This window comes from Vipera berus (genome assembly GCF_964194415.1).
Source record: "Vipera berus genome assembly, chromosome: 3".
NCBI classification, from domain to species: Eukaryota; Metazoa; Chordata; class Lepidosauria; order Squamata; family Viperidae; genus Vipera; species Vipera berus.
This window is the reverse complement of record NC_138204.1, coordinates 194,116,724-194,131,475: the sequence shown is the minus strand read 5'-3', so window position 1 is coordinate 194,131,475 and position 14,752 is coordinate 194,116,724. Positions and strand designations below refer to the sequence as shown.

At 36.6% G+C, this 14,752-nt stretch overlaps 1 long non-coding RNA gene across 2 annotated transcripts in view; it reads left to right on the top strand.

The window, feature by feature from the left end:
- Positions 1 to 7,691, top strand: part of LOC308666004 — a 9,243-nt gene extending 1,552 nt beyond the window's left edge. For both annotated transcript variants that reach the window (XR_014026008.1, XR_014026009.1), the window contains exons 2-3: positions 5,305 to 5,353; positions 6,543 to 7,691. This is a non-coding gene — a long non-coding RNA (uncharacterized lncRNA). The remainder of the gene's footprint in view (positions 1 to 5,304; positions 5,354 to 6,542) is intronic.
- The last annotated feature ends 7,061 nt before the right edge of the window (positions 7,692 to 14,752 follow it).

Below are 14,752 nucleotides of genomic sequence, written 5' to 3'. Positions count from 1 at the left end.
AAATTAAAAGTATAATAAACAACTCTGTTCATATAACATTACCTAGATTTCCATATGCTCCTGTAAACTGATATCAGAATAATCTTACATAAATGTTAGTAATTTAGCTGACTTTGTGATTAGTTGAAGCCCATATAATCTGATTATCTGCACTATCCTTAGATTGGCTGGATAAATATAATTCTGGTACACAACTAAAATAAACTTCTCACGGTATTGCTAGTACCAGCATAAGCAATCATGGATGACAGAAAAAATAGATGTAGTCTTGTATAGACCTTAGATGATCCATCTGTTCTGGCTATTGCTATGTTAGCAAAGGTATTCAAAAAAGTGCTCTTAATTTAAAATTAAATCTCTAAAATAAAAAAGAAAAGTTATAGTAGATACCTCAGTAGATACAATTATACTAGCATTCATTGCCCTGATATTTATAGTTGATAAAACACATTTGAACAAATGTAGACCGTGAATTAATTACAAATAGGATCAATCATATTTTATATATGTGCTTGTAAATGCAGTATCTGATTGGTTTTGGTTCTGTTTGGTGCAATATTTATTTTGAGTAATAAACATGTGAGTGAGCGTTCCTACTACTAGTTTAGCCATCTATCCTTGAGCTAAAAAAAAGGTAAATTCCCCCACACTCTAATAAGACACAAATGAGGTGTCAAAATTAACTGTCTGGTACTCTAGGCATTCACTTCCTAAGAAATTAAACATGAACTTTATTTATTTGAATCAAATAATCAAACATGAGCCATTATTTTTTTACCCAATAACGCACTGTCTGGCTAGTATTAGGGGAGCTACTTCCTTTGAACTTCTGCCCCTTTCTGACGTGTCTAAGCACCTGGATTTATCTACAAAACTTATGTTCCCCTAATTTGCAAAATGGCACAAATGGGAGTATCTGCAGTTTTCTGAGATTCATTTTTATGGTGTAAAAGGAAGAGAAAATTAGTTGCCCAATACCACAGGTATTGCATAAGCCTGTTTGGAGGTGCATTTATGTGGAACAAGTGCTGACTGTGCCTTCCTGCTTTGTGCTCGACAAGCCTGAACTGGAAGGACGAAAAGAACAAGAAGTTCCTGTTCCACCTTTCCCAGATACTGCTTCGGGAATTGGTTCCCCCATGGGAAACTTGACATCTTTCAGTGCAGCACCAGGGAATCGAGCAGAAGGTGACTTGATATTTTCAGCCGCTACACCAGTGTTTCTCAACCTTGGCAACATTAAGCTGTGTGGACTTCAACATCCAGAGCATTCCCAATGCTGGCTGGGGAATTCTACGAGTTCATGTCCATACAGTTTAAATTTGTGAAACACTGAGAAACACCGATGTAGTGGCTGGAAATATCAACAAGTCACCTTCATCTACACAGATGAAGCATTTCAAGTTTGCATTTACAGCTGTGTCTTTCAGGCATGCTGTTTGAGTCCCCCCCCTTTAAATATAACCGTTGGTTGCAACTAGTAGAAGAGAAGTGTTTAGTGACCATATGAGAGTGCCTTCATATATTCCAACCATCCCTGCTTAAAATTATTTGTAACCCTGTGCTGGGATCAAAGGTCAAAAAGTTTAGGATTTCGTGGGAACATGCGCTTGTTTGGACTTGGTTGAGAAGCTTAGGTTACCTGCTTGACAGGTAGCAATTAGAGAGTAATAGCTTGCCAAGCTGGAATGTTGTAGCTGAGGCCCATTGCTGAGGATCTGGTTTACCTGTTCAACAGGTGTGGGCTGTAGGGCTAAGATAAGTATGTGCTCGCACAGCATTCCAAAGAATCAATTTTCCCTTTAAAAGACATTGTCATGACTGCAGGGCATAAAAGGGCTGGGTTGAGCCCCTCTGGAAGGTAGTTGGCTGTTTGCACAGCAAAGAAACAAAATAAATAGTGGCAGAGGAGATAAGGAAAGGAGACGGAGGGAAGAACAAGGCTCTTGATTCTTTCCCCTTTCTGCTTTCCTACTGGTTTGGTAAGAAGTACAACTGTTTGGTTAGTAAATGAATGGAACGAATAGTTGTGTCTTGGAGCATTTTAATGTACTGTACAATACAAGCCTTCCCCAGATGAATGCTCTCCAAATGTATTTGGCTGCAATATCCATCATCTACAGTAGACATGGGGACAGTGGGAGTTGTAGCCCAGTATATTCGGAAGACACCAGTTAGTGACAGTTATAATGTGCTCCAGATTTCTTTGACACTTTTCTTTTTATCTTCTCTCATGGATCTGTGATCATCATTCCAAATGGGTGCTGTATATTTTTGACATGTAGATGTATTTATAAACCTTAAGAAAATGTTTCTAATTCAGCATTTTAAAGAAAATATTTGCTTGAAAGGTCCATTCTGTAATCAGTTTATGAAAACTGAAAAATCATCCAGAGACATTAGAGCAGATAGTTCCTTTTTCATTTCACTTTTACAATATTCCTATAAAGTATGTTGTTATATCATACACCTAGTCCAGTGTTTTTCAAATTTGACAATCTTAAGATATGTGGACTTCAACTCCCGAATTCCCCAGCCAATCCAAATACCTTCTAAATTGTCAAATTTGAAAAACACTGATCTAGTCCATAGTGAGAGCAATCTCTGCATGGAGATTTAACCCAAGTGTCTAATCTAGCCTTTTAGCCCCTATATCAGATTACTCTCTATAGTGATATTTGAAAGATCTTGTCAGTATTTAATATGTTACATATTTCTTTGCTATGATTTTCTCAAATTTAAATATTAAAAGAAACAAACATGGTATCTGAAATCTGAATGCAGATGTTGCAGTTGGGACCAGATTTTTATTAATTATTGAATCAATATAGTAATATTTATTGCAGACTTTTGAACTAGTACAGCGAGATCCAAGTTCAACTTCAACTATGGAAGTGACTTGGGGTCATAAAATTATTTAGTGCCCAGAATTGTTGTCATGGGAAAAAATAGAGGAGGAAGCCTGCTATGTATGCTACCTTAAGATCTTGGGGAAAGATTGGATTTAGTTCAATTTTTAAAGATTTAATTTAAAGATTTAATTTAGCACAATTAAAATAAATACATTTTAATCATGCACAAAGATAGATCTGGGATGTACCTTGAGATACTAGCTGAAATAGAGGAAAAAGCACCATATTATACTAAGCTGCATTGTAGTTTACTTGTTTTTGTATGTTGTGTAAAACTAACCATTGTGGTTTAAAAGGAGGATTCATAGCTTAGCCTGATGGGCTCAAACAGCCAATTATAGCTTAGTCAACAAATTGTGGTCAACAAACCCAAGGCTTTGTGTAACACACTGACAGGTCAACAGATAGAAACAAGCTGAACAAATGAATCTTGGTCTTCTTCTACAGTATAGAGATGTCCTCATCTTGCCTTCTGGAGAACTTTTTCCTGAACTGATTAGTTAACTATTGAGTTGGTTCAAGCAATCCTGTCTGCATGGAAGAGCCCTTGTTCCTTATGCATTCTTAGCATATGTTTCTAATAGTTCAGATATTCCTGAACACCTTCTCATTTTGCACAAGGATGCCTTTATCTTACCTTGTTGGTTTACCTGTTATTCTTATAGATTACTGCAGTCCAAATAAATATCCCATGTTCCTTGGAAAATTTTGGAGTGATGGAAACATAGTCTTAAAAGGCATCCAATTTTAAAAAGCCTAGGGAGATTCTATTCCCACCTCCAGGTTTCCTTAATAATAATAATTACACCTGCAAGCCATTGACAAATGGGAGATTTCATTGAATAAACAGCATACATGACCACTTGGAATGAAGCTCCCAGGAATTCAATGCAGGGAAACTTCCAGTTATATATGTGTAAAATTGCAGCCTAACTCCGGGCCTGGATTCAACTATTTTGAAATGAAGATACATCCTGTAGTTTTTAAAGTATGTTTTAGAAGTGAAATGAACCACTGATGCATTTAATATGGCCTCTCCAGATCCACTTGAAACTTGGCTTCACATTTTAATTGCATTAGAAAAAACTATCAGAGCAATTATTTGCTTTGCATTGCTAGAGTGCCTGGAAAAGAGAGAAAGCTTTAATATACAGTATCTTCTAAAATGTTTTCTGATGCTGCATTATATACAAATTATTGGGGTTCAGTTTAAAAATGTACACATGTTCACTTATGTACAAAAATCATATATATATATATATATATATATATATATATATATATATATATATATATATATATATATATATATATATATATATATATATATATATACAGGTCCTCAATTTACGACCACAACTGGGGCAGTTGATAAACAATGTGAGTTTTGTAATCTTCTACTTTTTATGGAATGTTTTAAATTCTTTTAAAAATGTTCCATCAATGTGAAATCAGTAAAAACATACATATAGTTTTCATGTAACCATCACAGTTGGCACCAACTCAGTCATTAAGCAAAGTAGCCACTTTCACTAATTGAAACCCTAACTTTGCCTATGATCTTACTTTCTTTTACAGATCTGTGAAGATCATACATGTGAGGACTGGTCATAAAAGTTATTTTTTCATCACTATTGTTACCTGTGGTTTAAATGTTTCAGCTAAGGAAAGCAGTGTAGGACACAAGTACTGTATATCTGCTCTCAACAATGATATTGGAGGAATTTGCTTCAAATTCAACAGATTTGCTTAGACAGACTGAAGCATCAGGCCAAGTTAATTAGACCTGCATGACATCTCAGTCATAGCATGATTAGACAGAGTATCTTAATCACAATTTTTATCCATGTTTGCATGGCATTAGAGGTCATCCGAACTCAGACAGAGAGGGATTATCTCTTCTATTTAACCTCTAGACATGGCTGGCGGTAAAAGTAAGATGAAGGTTGTGATTCTTTCATTTTTCATCCCCCATAAAATTCTCCTTCCCATTGAACAAGATTCCTGATGGTGAAATAAGAATATGGGATGGAGGAAAACGCAGCCTTCTCCCATTCTTCACCGTGGCCCTGATCCAGATCGGCATGCACCCATCAGTATGTCCAAGGTTATATTTGGCCTCTCCTGTTGGAGAATTGTATATTTATGAGACAAATTCCTTAGACACAGAGATCCTAATCTGTCTTACCTCATCTCCACTGCCACTTTGTGAGAAGGTGAAAGATGTAGCTTACCACAAGGGTTTTTAGGTACTCCAAATACTGTTTATGCATTATTTAAATCCCCTCTTCTATAGCCTGAGCAATATAAAGCAGGCAAGCCTCAAATAATCTGATAAAATGTCTCTGTTACAAAGGAAATTATGTGCTTGATTTTCCTTCTTGTTTTCCAGAAATCAAACCATTTTCACCACGGCGCTCCTGTAATCGAAATGATTTCAAGTGGGTTTTAATTCCAGCACTTCAGGAAATACAAAGAGCCCCCTGCCGTTTCTCAAAAAAAGCGAAAGACATGAGTCAAACTGTTTCCTATCAGCATTTTCTGCAGCTGCAGTTTAAGGACCTAGTATTCATTTCAGAAACCTACTGCATCTACTCTTGGGGGATGAAACTCAGCTAATGTGAAGGGAAGGAAGAATTTTAAGCACAGACTTGAATTTGGTCAAAGTTGCAGAAAAGCTCTGTTTAGAACAGTGTTTCTCAATCTTAGGAAATTTAAGATATGCGGACTTCAACCCACCCATCCCCCCCCGAATTCCCTCACTAGTATGGCTGGCTGAGGAATTCTGGGAGTTGAAGTCCACATATCCTAAAATTGCTACAGTTGAGAAACACTGCTTTAGAATCATGAGAAATAGAGTTCCGAACCTAATATTATCCGGCTCACAACAGGTAGAACTTAAAGGACCTGCTTCAAAGTTTGCACACTCTAAAAGTTGTCACAATCATCTGTGATCCTAAATTCAAACCTTGCACTTTGAGATGCCTGCCTTTTAATTGTGCCTACCAGGCCTCCTTATTTTGTCTTGTAATGGGTTTAATACAGACCGGTTGTCAGGTGCGAAGGATCAGGTCCACATATAAAGATCCAATTAAACTGATTTATTGCTAATAATGTCTACGCACAGAAATCTTCTCAACTAACGGGCTAGGTAAGAGTCAACAGAATTCAAGGGAGGTTGAACTTAGTTTACTTGTGGCTACATAAGGATTCTAGGCTGATTCCTCTTTTAATGACACCCTCAGGTTCTGCCATTCCTCCTCCTGTACTGGGATAGTGCATTTACTTACGAACATTTGAAAAAGTTTTGAATAAGTTAATATAATAAAATAAACATAATGAAATAAAATGGCAGTTTTCCTGCCCTACTTACACAGGCATAAAATTAGGCAGTGAATATGCAAGCTCACAACCATTGGTTCATTCCGTGAGTAGGGATGGTTAATGAGATATTTTTCTTTTAAATTACATTTATATCCCGCCCTTCTCCGAAGACTCAGGGAGGCTGTGAGATTCATTTAGCCTAGTTTAACATGATACATCAATTCTCAAGTGTAGCTTTGCCCATCTAGAAGATGCCTGAAAATAAAGCCAAAAACAAACAAAATCCAAAATTTGGGTTTATTTCAGGCAGATGGAGTTTTCACATATCATGATGCTAACCAAATGGATGGCTTGTTGGCTACATATTCATATGGCAGGAGCCTGTGACTGATTCACCACCAAGACTAGGTAAGTGCAGTGGTTCATTGGGATTGGCCTGAGATATACAAGTCCCTCCAAATATTGTTGCAGTTGTTATACTTTTTTTTTTAAAAAAAGCCTCTCACAAAATAGATGCACTTCTGTAAGCAAAAATCCAAACAGCTGCATCCACCATCTTTATTTCCCAGAGGATGAGAAATCTGTGAGAATAAAATAGAAGGAGAGAAAGAGATCTTACCCACTAAGTAAGAAGAGATCTGAGACTTAAAGGGAAAATGAAGATCCAGAAGTCCAGCATTATTTTATGAATAGGAGGAGCAAACAGGTCAACGCTGAGAAAAGCGAGTGGTGATTATCCTTCCAAGAAAGCAGCTTTCTCAGTGCCCACTCCACCATGACTGCACCATGGAACAAGGTTAACCTGTGAATGTGATGATCTGTCTTATTTGTCTGAATGTGAAGATCTTGCCTCTATTGGTTGTATGTTCTTTTAATTCTCCATGCTTCTTAAAGTAGTATCATCAGTAGAAAATGTTAGTGGTGGCTGGTTCACAGTTTCTTATTAGTGTTATTTTTGATTGGGACCTATACCTATAGGGTGTGTTTGGATCAGTGTTGACTCCTGGTGATTGCCTGAAGGAATCCCTGCAATTTTCTTGGCAAGATTTCAGAAGTGATTGGCCATTGTGTCCTTCCTGGGGTTAAGAGAAAATGACTGGCCCAAGTCATCCAGCTGGCTTTGGGCTTAAGGCAGGATTAGAAATCATGGTCTTTCGGTTTCTAGCCTGGTGCCTTAACCACTGCATCAAACTGGCTCTTATGTTCATAAATCTACCTGCTTATTAAGATTTACTTATCAAGCTTGGCTAGAGTTCTCTTTGCTAATGGAAGAGTGGTTTTGGTAAGGCTGCTTTTTCAGTGGCACATGAAAACTGTCCTGGTCCAAGAGGTTCTTCTGCTGATCTGTATTTGTGTTACATATTTTACTTGCCATTTAATTACCTTGAATATATACTGCTAAGTTTGTAAGCCAATGTGAAGCAATGTATAAATATTTCAAATAAAAATGTTCAAAACCTGCCTTTTGTTTACATTTTTTTAGCTATAGATTGTTTAGTTTGTCAGTTCTTTTATATATATTACCACTACTGATTTTTCTTACTTGCTATATGCATTTTAATGTATGCTTGTTTAGACACTTGTTATACAAATTAGAAATCCACCATGACTTCTTTAAGAAAATCTGTTAAGTTATATTAACTGGTGCTTTTAAAGATGTTAATTGACAGACATTCTACCATAGAGAAGGAATCTTTCAGCATGCTCTAACATGTAATCCACAATGACTAAAAGATACTCTAAGACAGGAACTTAACTTCACCCTGAAAAGCAATGCTAACACAGTAGAACAAGAGTGCAAAGAATGAGTCCAGTTGATGAAATCTGTGTTCATTTCCATTTCAAAGGATCTTTTTTTCATCTGGCTGTTTTTATTGTCTTAAAAGATACACTTATTCATCTCTTTCTTGGCCTGACTTATATTTAGCATCTTTGAGATGATAGAACTCTTTCAGATGATATAGACAGACAAGACAAGACCAGAAGACAACAATTGCTATAGGACAAATTCAGTTCAAATAGTTTCAAAAGGATATTAGAGAAATTTATGAAGGGTATCAGTTGCTTACACATAATCCTTAACTTATGACTGGTCGCTCAGCGACTATTTGAAGTTATAATGGACCCTGACAAAGGAACTGGGAACCTGTATTTGAAGTTCTAATGCTCACTTAACACCCTTGGTCAAAATGACTGCATTTTAGGCACTCAACAACCAGCCTGTATTTATAAAATACAAGCAAATGTAGTGAGATGCTCACTAAAATCTTTCTAAGGAGGACTCATAAAGGAGGGTATTCTCTTATTTGTACCCAGGGCTGCTATTGGTTTTATGGACTTCCCAGTGTTGTTAGCTTTCAGCTCCGATACACTATAACTAGCATGGTCAAGAGTCACAGGAATTACACTCCACTAACATCTCACATGTGGAAATTTAAAATCTGGTATACTGCTCTCCACAGCATTTCATTCAGCTCCTGGCCATAGAGTCTTCTTACAAATTTGTGATATCTTCTTCAGAAGATCTAAATTAATGGCCTGCCCTATGTTGGGACATGGAAAGCTAATAATATGTTGTATAAAAATACTGCCCATTTCTTTTATATTTGTGGCTTGTCCTCTTTACAGGGTGTAATTTCTAGGGTTAAGTGATGGAGTAAAAGAAGAAAAAATCCCCACCTCATACTTGCTGATTTTACAAATCAGAGTCCCAAACTCTATCTAAATAATCTCATCCATTTATTTTAAACCTTTTCACTCCATTTTTCAGCCAGAAAGTCTCCCAGAACAGTTTACAGATTAGCAACAAAATAAGAGAGTCTGTAATTTTAGGATTACAGTCTAAAAGGCATGAAATAAAAGGAATACAGGACAGGAGGGAGGAGAAGGAACCAGTTCACGTACCCAATGTTTACAGTTCTTCTAAAGAAGAAGAAAACATGGAACTCCTGAGCACTGCATCCTGTGGCTACCTGGTCTCACCTAACTCAGTATATCTTAGAGGTTTAAATTTAAAAATGGAAACCACCAGATTTCTATTTCTAGGTCCTACACAGATCCACAAACATACTTAGAAAATAAAAAAATGGTACGTGTCTTCAACCCTATGCTTGCATAGGAAATTGGTCGTTGCTTATTAAAACAAGTAGTAAATAGCATGTATGCATGCATGTTATAAATATTACAACCATACCTGCCTGCCTGGAAAGTTGAACCAAAAATAATGCAATGCATTGATTTGCAAGCTAAATGAGAGGCCTACTTTATCTGTTGTGATAAAGCAGAATACCAAGGAAGCTGTCAATTGTGTGAAGTCTATTAAGACCTAGAGATGAAATTGGATTTCCCAAGAAGTAAGCATTAAAAGGCAACTCCTCGTTGCCTTCTACCGTTTCCTACAATTATGGTAGCAAAATACCGAGATACAGCACCATAGCTTGCAAAAGTGTAGGCAATCTTGTTTTCAGTAGGATTGATCTCTCAATGGAGATCTTTAGCATTGTCCTTTAAGTTTTGATTATCATATTGCCTAAGTCCTATGTATTTATTTATTTATTATTTATTTATTAATTGATTTTATATACCACCCTATTCTCGAAGAACTCAGGGCGGTTTACAGGGCGAATTAAACAATACAAATAAATACAATTAAAATAGAATTAAATTAAGACTAGCCCACAATTAAAACAAATTAAAATTTAAAATTTAAAGTTAAATTAAAACCCCCTCAGTCCAGGCCAGAAAGATCAAATAACCAAGTTTTCAGGTCCCGGCGAAACGAGTGAAGGTCCGGGGCAGTCCGAAGTTCCACCGGCAGTTCATTCTATAGGGCAGTCCATCAATAACTCCTTTGAAACGTACATGTTCCAGAATTACAATTTTTCAAACACAGTCTTACCAGACCTTGCCAATTTCTATTCATTGCTCAAGTTCACTCTTTTTCAGAATGACAATTTTAGTAAACTAATACAGAGGAGATGATTAACATAACCTAACATAGTTAAATCGTAAGGTATGCATTTATTATTTTTAAACAAAAGGTGCTAGAACCTCAAAATAAACTAGAAATAAAAATAGAAAATGGAGACCTCATGAAACCATCTTGTTCCAAAGGAATGCAAGATGTGAGAATAATAGCTAGATGATGTACCTTGCTATGGGGGAGGCAGAGGAGAAGAAGTACCAGCCCTCCTCCTGGCAGATTTTAACAGAATTTTTTGAAATGGCACAAATAGTTCAAGAACAGTACAGTTGTGATTGAAAAATAGGTTTTAGGCAGCTTTTCAACAAAACCTCTAGAATGTAGCAGTCTCAAGTATTATTGTGCGTTAAAGAAGTGGTGTTCACCAAATTAGTTACTCATATATGTTATATCAGGTACTTTTCCAAAATGTATTCAATTTACTCTTTGTAAGGTGTGTCGGTATCACCATTTATACAAAAGATTCCAGGGTACTTTCTAAAATATGCCAAAAAATAATAAAACATACCAAACAGCACAAAATCAAACTTTTTATTTCACACCATAAACTTCTGATTTTTCCAGAATGGTTTGGGGAACCAATTATATAATCTCTTCAATTAGGGATATGGAGATTTTTATATATATAACGTCAAACCTATAAAGGACACTTCAAAAAATGGGCAGAACCAATCAAAAGAAATGGATCGAAACAAAGCTCAAATTTAATTTTGATGTAAACAATTAAAATTAAATCCGATAAGTAATGTTGCTTCTTACAAATTTAATGATTTTGACTTTTCAGCCTGTCTCATTAAAGTTACAGTTTGGTGACAACTTTTGAAGAAACTCTGGTAATCACATTTTAAAAGTTAACGTATGTCATACTGAAACTTCCAGTGTTTCTCGACCTGGGCCATTTTAAGAGATGTGGACTTCAACTCATTCCCCAGTGAGGAATTCTGGGAGTTGAAATCCATCTCTCTTAAAAGTAGCCAAGGTTTAGAATCACTGCTATAGACCTATGTTCTATATCTCTACTCAGGTAAGTTCAACAAAAATAACTATTGCAAGGACAGGGAGGAGGATGAGCTTGTATTAAACTGACATTTTTGAATTTGTCCCAGGGCTGCTGGGACTTTTTATTGACTTTTTAAAGCTCAGCATCATAATAGGACCACTCTGAATCATTTCTGGCCTGCTAAACAGATTTAGGATGATCCTTGGATGTTTATAGGCATTTTTGTATGCATATGTACATTTATTGATTTTTAATATTTATACCAAAATAGTAAATTATACTGGTTCATAAAATAGTCAATGCAACCTTGCGTTATTCAGAAGCAAAACTCAGAAAAGAAGACAGTCAATAGCAAGCAATTTGTGTGTATTATGAAATTATAGTTAATTCATTTTATAATGTATAAAAATTAACTTTAAGAAATGCTCTTGAAATGTATTTTGGTTTACTTCTTGCTCCTCAACTTAATATATCAAAGTGTGGTCCTTTTAATCCCAACTAGCATCTTGGGCTTTTTATTGAAACCCTTTTGCCTCTCACAGCTCCTATAATGAAATCCACTGTTGTCACTGTTCAATATGAGTTAGTCTTCCTTTGATTTTGCAAATGAAGGTGCTGATTTCAATCTCAACTGTAATGTAAATAAAAGTTAAAAGTGAGGATGCCCAGCCTAAGATTAGGAGGCAGTGATGGTTATCTTCTACTTGCCTCTATTCTTATGCATCAAGAGGCAGAATAAAAGAACAGACTATTAAGTCTATGCCCTGGAGCAGATACCTTGTTGTGTAAAACAAAGATTAAAACAATTCTAATCTTTTAATAAATCTGAATACAAAGTGCCAGGATATGATATGTAAAAATGTAAATCCATTTAAAAAATCCATAAAAAGCATAAAAGGAGGAAAATACAGACAAAATCCATTCATCATTCATTCCTTTTTTACGGGATTATTTTCTTCCCAATTTATAAGTCTGGTTTCATTTTGTTTAGAAGTACTTATATGGTAATCCAATGTGTTTTCTTTCTTCAACTGAACACATTTTAAAAACCTAACTATAGGAGTAAGCAAAATGCAGGTAATAAGATACCCTCTAGATGATTTTGATTACAGTTCTCATGATTCTGGTCCATAGATCATCATGACTGGGCCTGTATTCTGAAACATCTGGAGGGCTGCCTCTGGTATACAGCTTCCCCATTTTAGTTACTTAAATCACCACCAGATGGATTCGTAGCTGGCTGACCAGCCCTACTCAGCATGTGGTCCTCAATGGAACTGCATCTACATGGAGGGAAGTATGTAGTGGGGTGCCCCAGGGCTCTGTTCTAGGCCCAGTGCTCTTCAACATCTGCATCAACAATTTGGATGAGGGGATAGATGGGGAACTCATCAAATTTGCAGATGACACCAAGCTGGCAGGAATAGCCAACACACCAGAAGATAGGCTTAAGATACAGGAGGATCTGGACAGACTTGAACACTGGGCACTATCTAACAAAATGAAATTCCATGGTGAAAAAATTAAGGTTCTACATTTAGGCAAGAAAAAACAAATGTACAGGTATAGTAAAGGGGGTACCTTGCTCAATAGTAGCAACTGTGAGAGGGATCTCGGAGTCCTAGTGGACAATCACTTAGATATGAGCCAGCAGTGTGCTGCAGCTGCCAAAAAAGCCAACACAGTGCTAGGCTGCATTAACAGAGGGATAGAATCAAGATCATATGAAGTGTTAATACCACTTTACAATGCCTTGATAAGGCCACACTTGGAATACTGCATCCAGTTTTGGTCACTACGGTGTAAAAAAGATGTTGAGACTCTAGAAAAAGTACAGACAAGAGCAACAAAGATGATTAGAGAACTGTAGGCTAAAACATATAAGGAATAGTTGCTGGAATTGGGTATATCTAGTTTAGTGAAGAGAAGGACGAGGGGGGACATGATAGCAGTGTTCCAATATCTCAGGGGCTTCCACAAAGAAGAGGCAGTCAAGCTATTCTCCAAAGCACCTGAACGGATGAAAACTAATCAAGGAGAGAAGCAACTTAGAACTAAGGAGAAACTTCCTGACAGTCAGAACAATTAACCAGTGGGACCACCTGCCTCCAGAAGCGGTGAATGTTCCAACACTGGAAGTTTTTAAGACAACACTAGACAACCATTTGTCTGAAATGGTATAGGGTTTCTGGCCTGACCTCCTAGATGATCTCCAAAGGTCCCTTCCAACATCATCAATATTATTATTATTATTATTATTATTATTATTATTATTATTATTATTATTATTATTATTATTATTATTATTATTATTATTATTATCCTCAGTCAACTGAACATTCAAATTGACTGGCACTAAAGGTTGACACGGGTTGCTGCCAGCATCCTAGGTATCAACCAGGTAGCTCCTTAAAATGTAAGATGTTCCGAGTAGCGCAGTTATTTGTAGCTTTGCTGGAGTTATTGCAGGAAGCTGCAATTTCTTGATGTATTTTGCAAAGTTTTTGGACATAGTTCCCAGTGCCCCGATGACAATGGGTATCACTGTTACACATTTCATCCATAATCGCGCAGTTTTGATGGCCAGGTCGCGGTATTTCGTAATTTTTTCCAGTTCTTTTTCTTGGACTCTGGCATCTCCTCGTATAGCGATATCTATCAACTGTACGCTTCAGTTCTCTACGACTGCGATATCTGACGTGTTGTGTTCCAAATGGCGATATGTCTGTATTCGGAAGTCCCACAAGATCTTCACTCTCTTATTCTCAACAATTATTATTATTATTATTATTATTATTATTATTATTATTATTATTATTATTATTATTATTTCACATCAGCTATTCATAGTCAATCTGATGGCATCTGGAGGACAACTGCCTAGAAAAGGCTGTCTTCCTCTTTCAGTACTTCTGGGGTCTTTGAGTCATGATGGTGCAGTGGTTAGAATGCAGTATTGCAGGCTAACTCACTGCTCACTGCCAGGAGTTTGATTGGGAGCAATATGCTGACTCTGTAAACCGCTTAGAGAAGGCTGTAAAGCACTATGAAGTGGTATATAAATCTAAATGCTATTGCTAAGTACTATTGTCCCAAAGAATTACATACAGGAGAAAATAAATATAAGCATTCATTTCAGTGGTGGGATTCAGCCAGTTCGCACCACTTCGGCAGAACCGGTAGTTAATTTTTTGTTGCCCAGGCCCAGAATGGACTTCCGGAAGCAGCATCCACACAGAGAACCAGTTGTTCACATGTTTGAATCCCACCACTGATTCATTTGTTTATAAACGCCATAAAAGTGTTCACAAATGCCTAACATAGGTATAATACAAAGTGTATTTTAACTTGTTTTTAATGTTTTTTTTACTTTTATTATGGCATATTACCGTATTTTCCGGCGTATAAGACGACTGGGCGTATAAGACGACCCCCTACATTTCCTGTTAAATTATAGGGTTTGGGCTATACTCGCCGTATAAGACTACCCCTCTTCCAACGCACACCAAATAAAAATTAAAAAACATCAGATTT